This window comes from Cryptomeria japonica, chromosome 4, assembly GCF_030272615.1.
Source record: "Cryptomeria japonica chromosome 4, Sugi_1.0, whole genome shotgun sequence".
NCBI lineage: Eukaryota > Viridiplantae > Streptophyta > Pinopsida > Cupressales > Cupressaceae > Cryptomeria > Cryptomeria japonica.
In genome coordinates this window covers 627,790,386-627,804,628 of record NC_081408.1, presented here as the reverse complement: position 1 = coordinate 627,804,628, position 14,243 = coordinate 627,790,386, and positions in this window count along the sequence as shown.

The window sequence follows — 14,243 nt, the reverse complement described above, 5'->3', positions numbered from 1 at the left end:
CCCATCCTGGAATAGTAGATTCAATGATCAATCCATCCGACCCTCGGAATACGAGCCATTCTCTGATCCAGCCTTGCCATCCCAACTATCGAGTGTGGGTTCAGCCGTTGCTCGAACCGATTCTGATGTGGCTTTATGAGTACCGTTCGGTCCCATATCAAGTGACAGATTCTGGCAATTGCTTGTAGGTCCAAGAGTTTGAGGCAGTAAAGTACCTCTTGTCGGGCATTGATTGGTCTTAGGATCCGATTACTGATTTTGAGGCAATTATGGCGGCTCAAGGAAGGTACATTGATCATTGGTTACACTAGCAGATTGAGAGACTAACCCATGAAGGAATTCAATTCACATACCATATGATGGGCAGTCTCGATTCCCAGTCTTCGGAAGATGAGAGAACCTCAAGTGCACCGAAGGAAGAGGTTGAGAAACCCAAAAAGAGGAAGAAAGCCAGAGCTAATAGAGGGACTCAAGCATCAAATAGAACTAGAAGGGAAAAGATCCCTATTAGAAGGCCTGAGGTCAGTTCATCATCCAAGGATCCCAGTTCGGAGGATGACGTAGTTGAGCTTGACTATATTCCTGCTCCGTCCTCCCAGAGCGATGTTGATGCATTCGAGGCTAATAATCCTCCGACACAAGATGAGCTAGATGCAGAGGTCAGGATCATTGATTCTAGTGAACCAGGAAATCAAGTTGAGGAAGGAGAATTTCTGCCTAATCAAGAGGCTGATATGCATGATCTCACCCAGGGAAGTCGACATGAATTGCAATTGAATAGCGCTGGCAAAGATGACACCACCATCGAAGAAGAACACAAGGCGGATGAGACCCAAGAGCCCGACAGAACTAAAGAGCAACCATCACATGTGGATACCTAACAGTTGTTCAGTGAGGTAGGGGAGAACTCAGCTATAAGTAAAGGGCTGGATACTGCATTTGTTCCTTCTATGACAGATCAATGGCAGATAGGTAGTGAACCAACTGAACCTCTAAGAAGCAAAGTGGGAATTTGGCCATAACATCTGGGCAAACCATTCCTCAAGATTGGTTAGTTGCTAGTGCACAGCGGAAGGCAGTCATCAAGCCACCTATGAACTTGGAGGATATTTTCTCTCGTATAGGGGAAACAAAAGTTAAATGCAAGAAGAAGCCCAAGACCTACTCCCAGATCACCAAGGATGAATAGAGGAACCGCACCATCCATATCGCTACCCCACTTGTCGATAAGCTAGCAGATCAAATTGCATTGGTTGATTATAGCATTGCAACCATCCCGATAGGGCGAGCCACCAAAGAGCAAGAAAGGGAAGTGTTCGAGGATTCCGTGCAGAATATGCTCAGGCAACTCGACGAAATCTCTGCTGAGAGAAACATGTACCGTGTTCGTGTTGAGTAGGCCGAGGGATATATCGATCACCTGCTGAGACCACTACAACATGCCCCTGAATCCCATGTCCCCCCATTGGCATTGGCACAAAGGACAACAACAGAGTTTGAAGGAGTATGTGATATCGCCAAACCTGTCAAGGATTGGATTCGGGACATCAAAGAAAAAGGAGAGCGGATCATTGAAGATGTAAAGGAAATGGCCCACCACCGAGAGACAATTCTTGTCAAATTGTTCGAGGTAAAGAGGGAATGTCTCAGGGTTCATGAGGTGGTTGGTACAATTCTCCCCCTCATGGGGGCTCTTTTTTTGACCCACGCGCAGATTCCCACATTGTATGCTATCCTGGATCCCTATGAAATCATCATCTTTAAAGAATGGTACTGGATCGCCACCATGAAGAATGAAACAAAAGATACCCGTTAATAAAGAGTAGGAGGAATGCGAGGAAATTTTGAAAGACATGAGGGATCTAGGTGGAAAGATCCTCCGATCAATGGTTCTGGGTTGGAAAAATAGTTTGTCCGATGACCAAGTGCAACCAGACTGGGAGGATAGATTGAGAATTGATAAGGTCGCGTACTCCACGGAGGCCCTAGAGTTTGCCAGTGGATTGCATTCAGACATTTTATGTTTTGAAGCTCATTGGTTCGATCGGAATGATGGTTTAAAGCATGTAGATCGCCACTTGGAGGGTACACAATATAAAAGACGCCATCCTCCTATGCCTCAAAGCATGGTGTTGTTCCAGCTATGCATCAGATTTCAAGACAATGTTTGGGCAGAACATACGGCAGGTCGGGACCTCTGGAAAGAGTATTTGCACGGCGAGGATGAATTTCTGGAAAAAGGGTCTACAACAAAAAATGAGAAAGTGCTTTCATAAAGTGCAAAATTCTTTTAAAATCTTAAAAAAGCACTTTTTGGCCATAAAGTTCATTTCTAACTACCAAAACAGTTGTAAATCTTGAGCTCCGTGCGTGTGCAACTTTTGAGCAGCTTTTTGGTAGTTATTCATTACCTTTTTGGGTAGTTATTGTTTCTCCTTTTGGTGGTTGTTGATATTTTGCTTCCCATTTATGGGCATGGGTACTATGTTGTATTGATGTATCTGGGCCACTTGTTTTGTTTTAATCTTGGCCATTCATCGAAGATTTGAAACTCTATTTAAAGGGGTTGGTTTTCCCTTACTTTTGTAAGAAGTCTAAGATTGTTGTTGAAACTTTGGCGAAATTCAAGCAGAATTAATGTAAATTAAAGCTGTCTTATTTCTTTGTGAGTGCATGGTCTCCTTCTTCATCGTTTAATATTCTTGTTATGTATTGTGCTTTCAGATAGTGTTTTTGGGGATAATATTTGATAGAAACCTTGGTGTTCATACCATTAAGGATTGGCTGATTGCCACCCCCCCTGCATGGTTAGTCTGAACCCATTTATGTGCTTAGTTCGGTTGTTAAACATTAAATGGGTGGATGTCAAATTCTGTATTTATGTTTATTAACATGAAAATCAAACTCCCTTCGAAGATTGCACTAGATTTTACAACATTGTGCTTTATTAGCTGATAATGTTAAATTTGGTTTTTTAAGGTTTCCGTCTATCTTCCTAGATATGCTATCTTAGATAAATTAATTAGATATTTTCTATCTCTTTTCCCTTCCTTTTTCCCTTTTCTTTTTATCAAGAAGAAACTATACAGTCAAGTTGAGATAGTATCAATTAGAAGCAAAATCAGATGATATAGGATTGTTGAACTTTAGGGAACTTGTTCGAAATCAATTTCGTCTAACCTTAAGTCCCCTTTGTGTTTCCAACAAAATACATCAAACCACTAAGGTATCTCGCAGTGAAGACCTGACAACCAAAACATTGAGGTAATTTCCATTGATCAAATTAACATAGCATTAGGGATTTCCTTATCTCAAGAGAGGATAGGATTCTTAGCATTTCTATTCTGCGTTGGCCGGATGAAGTCGTAGCAATGCGATTTTAGACATGTCAACACAACCCAAGGAGCACCAACCTCTTAACCAAGCTCCAACTCAGTGATTACAAGATCATATCATAAATACAAAAGTAATCTCCTTGTTACAAAAGAACTTTTTAACTCTTATCCAAGTTTCTCCGTCGGTTCTCCTCTCTCCGATTCTACATTGGTTCTCTTATCACCTTCTCTGTGTTGCAACCTTATCTCCAGCTGCACCCTTACCAGTTTAGCCTCTTCTTTTTCTCTGTCAGTTCTGCTCTTTGCTAGTTCTTGTTGGCATTGTGTTGTCATTGATGTCAATCGGTATGGGATGACCATTGGTAGAAGAGATGTATGTGCAACACTGTTGTGAAGGAGTACAGGATGTGATATCTTGGATATCACCTTGTGTTGCAGAACACCAGTAAAGGTAAGGGAGATGACCTTAGGAGTCACCAGTACACAAGTTAGTGCCTGACTTGTATGATGAGATACAGAGGTGTTTGAGTGGTTGTTTGTGATGAAGAGACAAAATGTCATCTGAATCACATCCACACTAGAAGAGAAGATTGAACAGGTCACCGGTATGATATGAGGTTATAGAACAACAGGACTCCCACCAGATGAAGATACAGTCATCTTGAGAAGCCATGACCAATAGCCAGTGTGTCCACACCGGATCACATGTGCTTGTTTGAAGATATGCTGCACAAACAAGGAACTCACATGAGTAGATGACAAGGTGTTACTCCACCAAGTAAGTGGAGCTTATCTCCTATATGCATTCAGTGCATTATAGTTTGGTGAGATAAGAGTAAAGAGATTAAGGCAAGTACTTGAAGGATCACACTAGATCCACTGGTGAATTGAGGGAATGCCTTAAGTGCATGAGATCAGGATTATGCACTGGACCGACAGAGAAGGCATGCTGAAGAAGAGTGATGTTTTTCATTCAGACAAACCGGTTGAGCAAATACAGTCAGAGGAAAATGGTCTAACCGATGAAGGAGTCTAGTGAAGGTTGATGACTGGTGTCATCATGAGTGATAACCCGTATGTAAGCCCACCGGTAATATGAGCAAGGTGCAGATGCAGACGACTCTCCACCTTGGGGAAATGAGCAAATGATCTTTCTCAAGAAAGACATGTCTGTCGACCGGTCAAGGTGTTCCACCCACAGTTCAGCAGAATGCAGACATGATGAGGTTACCAGTACAGTGTGTGATACCGACGGGGTTAGCAAACCATTAGGAAAGAGGAACCGGTAGAGTGTTTGGTCGATGATCCTATCTGGATCAACATGAAGTGCGAAGCTGGCAGTTGGTCGATATGGATGCCACATGGAGTCAACGTGGCGAACTTGCATTTGGATAAAGATGGAATGTACATCGATAGGGTTGTTGCAGGGTTGGTCGACTTTAATGAAAGGTCACACAAATCACATGACATGTTGTAGAGCTAAAGAGAGATTGAGAAGATCGAGCCGATGGAGGAAATAGCATGACAGATCTTTCATGTTTGACCAAGGAATCAGCTATTAGGGTAAAAAGCAAGTCGCTAGAGATGAAAGGCATGATGGAGAAGATGCGTAAATGACAGAGTCATGCAGATTAATAGTCTGAAAGATTGGATGAGACAAGATTTCATAGGATCTGATTGGATTCAACTTTCCTCTAGGATGGTGAAGAAACCCTAACCTCCTAGAATTTGAATTGTCCGTTTGTGGTAAATTAGTCCATAAATAAGAAGGGCAAAGACATTGTTAGGTGTTGCTGAATAGAAGAATATTGTGCGATTGCGAAGTGGAAGACTTCTGCAAGTAAGAGCAAATCAGCCAAGTGCTCAACGAGCATCTGTGAAGAGAAAAGGAGTGAGAGAGAACTTGGTTGAAGCATTCAACCGGTTGGAGAGAAGAACCGGTAGGTTCCATACCAACACAGCAGAAGTGAAGGAGGCTGCAAAGTAGATAAGCAAAGAATCGGTGGGGAGTAGAATCGGTGAAGAGCAGAGCAGTGAGGAGGAGATTCAGTGAGAGCATCACAGAAGAGAGATAAACTGGTAGGGCTTACTAGCAGAGAAGCAGTAGGTGAAGAGCAGCATAGAAGTAAGTTGGTGAAGCAGAGAATGTATCTCACCGACAGATATATATATATATATATATATATATATAATGGTTGCAAGATTCACTTGTAACAAGATAACTACTTATGTATTTGATGTTTACATTGTGAACATTGAGTTGTAGCTCGATGCAGGGGTTGTAGCTCCTTGGGGTGGTGCCCTAAAGTGAGGGGTTGGTACTCCTTTTGGTTGTAGCCCATAAATTAGGTAGGGATTGTAGCTCGTTGGGTTGGTTCCCTAAAGTCAGGGGTTGGTGCTCCTTGGGTTGGTGCCCTAAACTTTGTATCTATGTTTTATTGTGAGGTTGGATTGGAGCAGTAGACTCCAACAACATTGCTCACCAAGGTTTTTCCCATCTTGGGTTTTCCTCGTATATGCTAGTGTTATGTGATGTCCCTTGTGTGATTGTATTTCTATTGGTCCCTCCACTAACCGAGCAGTCTGCATTAAGGTAGATCTATGCTCACATAGGTTTAGTTAAAGAAAAGATTTGAGAACCACTGATTCACTCCCTCCCCCTCTCAGTGGTGCATTGTGTCTAACAGTTCTCCTTCCTCTCTGTCACATTGTTGCTAGACACCACCAGTCTTCTTCATTCAGTCAGATATTCACTATCTGATTATTGCCAGTTCTTAGCTTACTGGTTCTTCACTCCAATCTTCTCTGCAATCTCCTATGGCTCCTCTCTGCCAGTTTAGTCACCACTGATGTATTCCTCTGTCAGACTTAATGACAGGCTACACACTCAGGCTCTTCTCTGATTGACGTTGAACACTTGACTGATTGGCTCTCCTTACCAACCTTACTCACTCATCCAGCAGCCCCATCAACTTCTTTGACTCGCATCCTTATAGCCAAATTTTCCCGCCTAAATGCAAGTTTGAATGTTGGCATGCTAGGGTTTCCGCCATGCACTAAATCTGCGTCCAATCTGATCTCTCATCATCATAGCACATCATATCTGATCATATCTCATGTCCTTGATCGATGACCAACACTCCATCAATGAGCATCGCCATTCTGTTTACCTTGTGATTCACGTCTTCTATCTTTAGCCGTTTGTAGCATGATTTTCAGCCCCGTGTCTAGTCAATCACGTGCATGATATGGTTTCCTTTACCCACTTCGATTTGCTGGATCAGTTTGTCCTGGATCTTTGTTGTTTCCTTGATCTCGAGCCGCAATCCCCTGCCATCTTTCCTTGAGCTTCGCAGTCTCCAATTAATGTTGGACCAACCACTAACGACCTTATAGACACACCATACCGACCTGTGCATGCATGCCACTTCACCGTCACGTGGCACCTTTGTCAAAATCCACCTTGGCTCACTATGTCGGCCCAACTTGGTCACCGATCAGTAGCATACAACTGGGTTCATCTACCGGCTCACACACCTTGCTTCTCTTCCGGTGGAACACGTAAATCGATTAGCACTCTTGGCAACCTTCCTCATGCATATCATCAACAGATGGGAGCATTTTGCATCTCCACTTTGTCAGCTTACCGGTTGCCATCTATACGGTAGTATCTTCTGCATAAACTGGTAAGATGGTAAGATACCATGCACACCGGTGGCACCAAACTTCATCTGCATTCCGAGAATATTCTCTGTCTGGAGCTGTTCCAACTTGTCGCCTTCATCAATAGACAGACTCACCTATCAATTGGTTTGTCAAAGTGACAAACATATCCTTCAATCTCTATATCGGCAACACATCATGTCTACCAGACTGATCCGGTGAATATCACTGATCACATGCACCTTAGGCAACTTTGTGTTTAACTGGTTGATCTGGTGTGAGCCTTCTAGTCTTCTGTCTTATCTCAGAGAACTATGATGCATTTCATGCAAAGTAGGAGATAAGCTCCACTCACTGATGGGAGTGGATCCTTGTCATCTGCATTGTGCATTGCACCAATGTGGCTTCCCTGTTTGAACATGCATATCTTCAAAGAGGCACATGTGATCCGGTTGGGCATACTCATTGTCAGTCATCTCTTCATTTGATGACTGCAACTTTATCCAGTGGGAGTCCCACTATTAACATCCAACAGTATACCGGTGGCCTGCTAAGCTAGGTGACATCAAAGACATCACATCGTGTATGTATAAATGATAGTATTGCATATACATCTCCCATACCGGTTGCCATCCTATACTATGTATCGGTGACCTGCTAAGCTAGTTGACATTAAGGACATCACATCCTGTATGTATCAATGATAGTACTGTACATACATCTCCAATGCCGATTGCCATCCTATATCGGTTGACATCAATGACAACACAATGCCAACAACCTCCCCCTTTGGCATTGATGTCAACACATGTAGTATCTGGCATACTACAAATTCTCTCTCCGCCTTTGACAACAATGGCAAAGGGCACTGTCAGGATTTTTCTAGCAACTGCAACACTCCCATTTGATACCAATTGATCTTGAGAATCAAATGTGATTGTACTATGAGTGCTACCAATTGCGAAAGTAGATACCTGTAATCATGAAATTCTCTTGGGTATTCCTACAACAATTTCCTTATTTTGTAGTTGATGTTGTTAGTTCACCCATAAGTTCAAGCATGTCGATTCTGCCAACTAGATTGCATCATCTCCTCTTGATATGCATAAGCCATTCTGACCCCAAATTGCTAATACCAAGTGTTGACGCTAACACTAATACCAATTGTATCTCTTCTGATACTAAATGCATGTTCTCTTGTGTGGGTAACTCTCCCTTTTGCAGACAAGACACCCACTGATCCAGTTTTGATTTCAATTGGATAGACATTGAAATACCTCACAACCCTGGACACTTCCAAAGACACAATCATACCGGTACGGCCATAGACACATGCACTCCCCCTGTCTCCAACATGTCTGATAACAATCAAAAGATATGGCTGTCAACTCCCCCTGAGTCATAGATCTCAGGTCCTTATTGCCTGTCAAGTTCAAAACCAGAGCTCCAATCTACACCATATACCGGTTGAGCTGTGTATATGTGATCAATCTGATGATCTATCAACTCGACAGTTTCCACCACAACATATGATATGATCCTAGATGTACACAATGCCACACAATATCACTATCATGCCATAATTTAGACCAGTCAGCCCACAAAGGATGCATGCATACATGATCAACAACCGGGCCAACATATGTCATTTAGGTCTTTTCCAATACCACTTGAGACATAACCACCTCAATCCATGCCACCGGGGAAAATGCAATGATCCTGGACCTCATTGTCATACATAACCTGCACTACCGGAGTACCTTCCTCTAACTCCTGTCTTCTTGTGTCAATTTGTATCGGATCCCAATTGTTAATTTGCCATATATTGACACATGTAGTAGTGATCCATCTCTGATCTGTAGGAGTGTAGCCAAGGCAGCCAGCACACACACTTACCATCTCATTTCCTTGCTTCATACCGACAACAATTGTCTTCTCCTTTGTCCTTATCAAGCATGGGGGTGAATGATCTGATCAATATGTTACTCCCCTTGAGGTCCTACATCTCCTTTATGCCTTAGGAGATATCACCTGTGCATTGAATGCACAGTGCTGATTCATGGTCCTACTCTCTTCCTCCTTCCATACCTGCATGGTCTCATTCTTTTTCCCATTTTCAGTCTTGGGAGCGAGTCTTGCCTTCTTTTGCTGATTGGTCCTTGCTTTGTCGGATTCTGCATCATGATCGGAAGCATTGTTGTAGAAGCAAACAATATTCATGTCATGTGCATGAATGGGGGACCATCTTTGAAACCGGTTTGACCATCTTCTTCTGGTCATACTATTGTAACCGGCTACCGGAACCAGTGGACCTCTTGATCCCGCAGGGACATTTCTCCTTTGGTTGCATGCAGGCCTTTGACTTCCATATGCTTTAAACCCATTACCATGTTGAGCATAGCTACTATACCGGTTGTCATGTGACTGAGCATTCCCATCCCTGCATTCATGACTTCTATGCCCAAATCCATTGTAGATATAACATACATTGTTTACATTTCTTGAGGCAGCAAATGGACTCATCTTATTAATCATAGGAGCAGATCCATTCATGTTTCTACATCTTGACATTCTATGGCCATATGTATTACTTCTTGGACAGACAACATTCTTATTTCTAAGCCTCTTCATGCATTCTTCTGTCCTATGACCATAATCTTTGCAAGCGAAGCAATAACCGTTAAAGAATGGGATATGACTTACAATTTTATTCTGCCATGCATGTGGAGATCTTACTGGTTTAGTATCTCCATGTCTGCTTCTCCGGGGATGGATCCTAGGATGTTCACCTTCTGCAGTTCTTCCATTTGGTCCCTTCTTTTCCCACACTTGCTTTGTCTTCTGGGCGGTAGCATTTACTTGTCTTCTATTGGTAGGGGGTCTTCTTTGGTGTCTTCTCATGTTCTTGCTTCCGGTGAAGCTGCATTCTCCCATCTTTCCTTTTCCTTTGGGATCTGCATTGTTTCTCCTTTTTGCAACACCGGTCTTCATCCTTGGCTTCATGTCCTCACCGATTGTGGTTAGATCAACCTTCTTCCGCGAAGTATCAACCTTTGAATAATGAAATAATATTTAATTCAATGACTTATAACTCCATTATTGATTATCATCAAAATAAAGGATGAAGCTATGCGATGAAGACCACTGAACTGTGTTGAATCAGGACCATGTCTGAGACTGCTAAAAATAGAAATGCTCAACACAACCACTTACTAAAAATAGTAAGTCAAGAAATACTGCTCTAAAAAACATGATCTTTGCACCCAAAGAAAGAGCTTGGAAGGCTCAGGTAGAAGTGCATCATCCAAAAAGACAAACCCTAACTTACTAAAAATAGTAAGTTCTGACTTCACCAAAGAATCAAATGCATGTTATGCCACCCTGGAGTTCATGGAAATCCTGAAGGAAACCAAAAGCAGAACTGAAGAATTCCCTCCTGACAAACTCGAAAAAGATCGTGCAGAACTCCATAGAAATTGGAAACCCTGATTCTCCTCTCCAAATAGCCTACGGGTCTTCGGAATAGGCCAATGGACCACTGAATACATCTTACTGAGAAGGGGACATTACATATCTCCAATACTGATTGCAGTCAAATCCACAGGTGAACTGAAGTGAAGAAAAACACTGAATTGCATTGGATTGGAGTTTTCCCAAGACTGCCAGAAATAGCAATACCCAAACTGACACTAAAAATAGTAAGTGAAGAAAAACTATTGTGAAAATCCTAATCATAGAACCTCGGAGAGAGAGCTCAAAAAACCCAAAAAAGTTGTACTATCTAGTCAGCCCAACACCCACTTACTAAAAATAGTAAGTTCAGACTTCTCCTCAGAGCTGAATGCATGCTATACCATCGAGAAACTCCGGAAAAACCCACAAGGAATCCACGAATATAAATGTAGAATTCCCACCCGACAGTCCTCCAATGGCTCGTGTAGAACTCCATCTAAATAGAAAACCCTAATTCTCCATTCCAATCAGCCTACGGGTCTTTGAAACAGGCCAATGGACCACTGATTACTCCTCACTGAGAAGGGGACATTACAGTCTGTCGTCCCCAAGATTTCTTGCCCTCAAGCAATCGCAAGCCTAGGTGCTACAGAATCTCCTCACTCTCCGAAGTAGCATCCTCAACTGGTAAGTTATTCCATTTCACTAAGTATTCTCTGATGGTTCTCCTCAAAAATCGTTCTCTGATATCAAGGATTTCCTCTGGAATGAGCACCTATTCTCCCTCTTCATCCAAAGGAAGCAAATCTATGGAGACTATAATATTGTGTCCAAGCGTCTTTTTTAGGCGTGACTCGTGCAAGACATTATGTATTCGGCTACTTACTGGTAGCTCCAACTCATAAGCCACAACTCCAACTGTCCCGATGACCCTGAACGGACCATAAAAATGCGGCTTGAGTTTCTCCACTCCACTATTCTTAAGAGTAGACTGTCTAAAAGGTTGTAGTGTCAGGTAGATCATATCTTCAACCTCGAATAAGCGCTCAACTCTCGGTTGTCACAGCGTACAACTTCTGTTGGTTTTATGCAATCTGAAGGTTGTCCTTCAATGCCTTCAGAATATCTTGACATTGCTGAACCATGTCCTTAGCCTAAGGGGCTCGGCTATCACCAAAAACCAAATCAGCAAAGCTGAGAGCCTCATAATGATAGAACGCCATGAATGGTGACATCTTGATGGACATGTGATAGGTGGAATTATAGAAGTATTCAGCCAAGTACAACCATCTCACCCATGCTTTATGCTGCTTTGAAACGTAATTTCTGAGATAGCCTTCCAACCATTTGTTCACTATCCTTGTTTGTCCGTCAGTCTGAGGGTGATGACACATGCTTCAATGCCTTAAGAATATATTGACATTGTTGAACCAATGCCTTCAAAATATCTTGACATTGTTGAACCATGTCCTTAGCCTAAGGAGCTCGGCTATCACCAAAAACCAAATCAGCAAAGCTGGGAGCCTCATAACGATACAATGCAATGAATGGTGACATCCTGATGTCCTTCAATGCCTTTGGAATATCTTGAAATTGCTGAACCATGTCCTTAGCCTAAGGGGCACGACTATCACCAAAAACCAAATCAGCAAAGTTGGTAGCCTCATAACGATACAACGCCATGAATGGTGACATCTTGATGGACATGTGATAGTTGGAATTATAGTAGTATTCAGCCAAGTGCAACCATCTCACCCATGCTTTCTGCTGCTCTGAAATGTAATTTCTGAGATAGCCTTCCAGCCATTTGGTCACTATCTCCATTTGTCCGTCAGTCTGAGGGTGATAACACGTGCTCAGGGTAAGTACAGTACCACAGAATTGGAAAATCTTTTGCCAGAAAGTGTTTAGGAACTTGTTGTCCCTATCACTTACAATGTTTTAAGGCAGCCCATGCAGGCTAAAACCTCATGGAAGAACACATCAACAACCTGTTCTGCTGTAAACGAGCTGGTGATAGCAAAAAAATGAGCAGATTTTGTTAATTGGTGTACCACCACATAGATACAATCCTTCCCACTAGCTCTAGGCAACACTATGATGAAGTCCATTGAGACACTTTCCCATTTCTCACTGGGAATCGACAATGGCTCCAACAAACCAGCGGGTGCAGTGTGCTCGTCCTTGTTCTTCTGATAAGTATGGCATTCGTTGATGTACTTCAAGACATCTCTTTTCAACCCTTTCCAACAGAATCTCTCTTGGATCTGCTTGTATGTCTTGAAAAACCCTTGATGACCAGCAAGGGGTATGTCATGAAAAGTTTGTAATACCTTCTCCTTCAACTTAAATTTAGGTAGAAGAAGGATTCTACCCTTATACATACTCAAACCATCCACCAAACTGTACTTTTCATCATGAAAAGTACCCTCAATAAGGCTGGTTGCAAATTGACTTTTGGCATAATCAGCCAACAACAAGTCTCTCCAATCAGCAGTGAGCTCGCATAGAGAGCTCAGATGTGGTCTCCATGAAAGTGCATCTACGACTATGTTATTTTTCCCTTTTATATACTCAATGTCAAAGTCGTAAGCCTGAAGCTTACTAACCCACTTCTGTTGCGTCTCATTCAGATCTCTTTGGTGCATGAAGTGTTTAAGACTGTTATGATCAGTCTTAACAACAAACTTACTCCCCACGAGATACTGCCTGAACTTTGCAAGAGCATGCATTATGGCAAGCATCTCTTTATCATACATTGAATACAATATTTCAGGTCCTCTCAATTTCCTACTTTCAAAGACAATAGGATGCTTGCCTTGCATAAGGACCGTACCAACACCTTCTCCTGATGCATCACACTGTTGTTTGAAAGGCTTGGTGAAATTTGGTAAGGCCAAAACAATTTGTGAGCTCATAATCTCCTTGAACCGATCAGACATTTTTTGTGCCTTTTCTAACCACTCAAAAGCTCCTTTCCTAGTGAGATCTGTGAGGGGGCAGCCAACTGAGAATATCCCTTCACAAACCTTCTGTAAAAACCACATAGACCCAAGAATCAATTCAAGTGTGTTATGTTCTTAGGTTGTAGCCAATCAATGATAGCTCTAATCCCTTCAAGTGTGTTATGACCAAGATAGAGTAGCTCTCTCATTCCAAATTCACATTTAGATTCATTCGCAAAAAGGAATTCGGACTCCAATATACTAAGCACTTCATCTAAGTGTCACAAGTGCTCCGTCCAAGACTTGTTGAAGACGAGGATATCATCAAAAAATATGAGTACAAACTTTCTCAACTGCTTTTGAAAGATCTTGTTCATGCAAGACTGGAATGTGGCAAGAGCGTTAGTCAAGCTAAAGGGCATGACTAGGAATTCAAAATGCCCAAAGTGGCATTTGAATGCGGTCTTCTCAACATCTGATGCTCACATCCTGATTTAATGGTAGCCTGATTTGAGATCTATCTTAGAGAACATTGCAACATGTAGCTCGTCAACGAGCTCATCAATCCTTGGAATAGGGTACCAATTGTTGATGGTTTTCTGATTTAGGGCTCGGTAATCCACACACATACGCATGGTTCCATCCTTCTTTTTCACCAATACAACAATTGAAATGGATTTTGCTTGGCCTAATGTAACCCATATGTAGCAACTCCTTATTGGCTTTCTCAATCTCATCCTTTTGCTTCTTGGGCTATCGATAAGGAGTAGTCATGACAGGCTTAGTGCCTTCTTCTAACTCAATGATGTGTTCAGTACCACGCTCAGGCGGTCTACCAGGAGGTGGA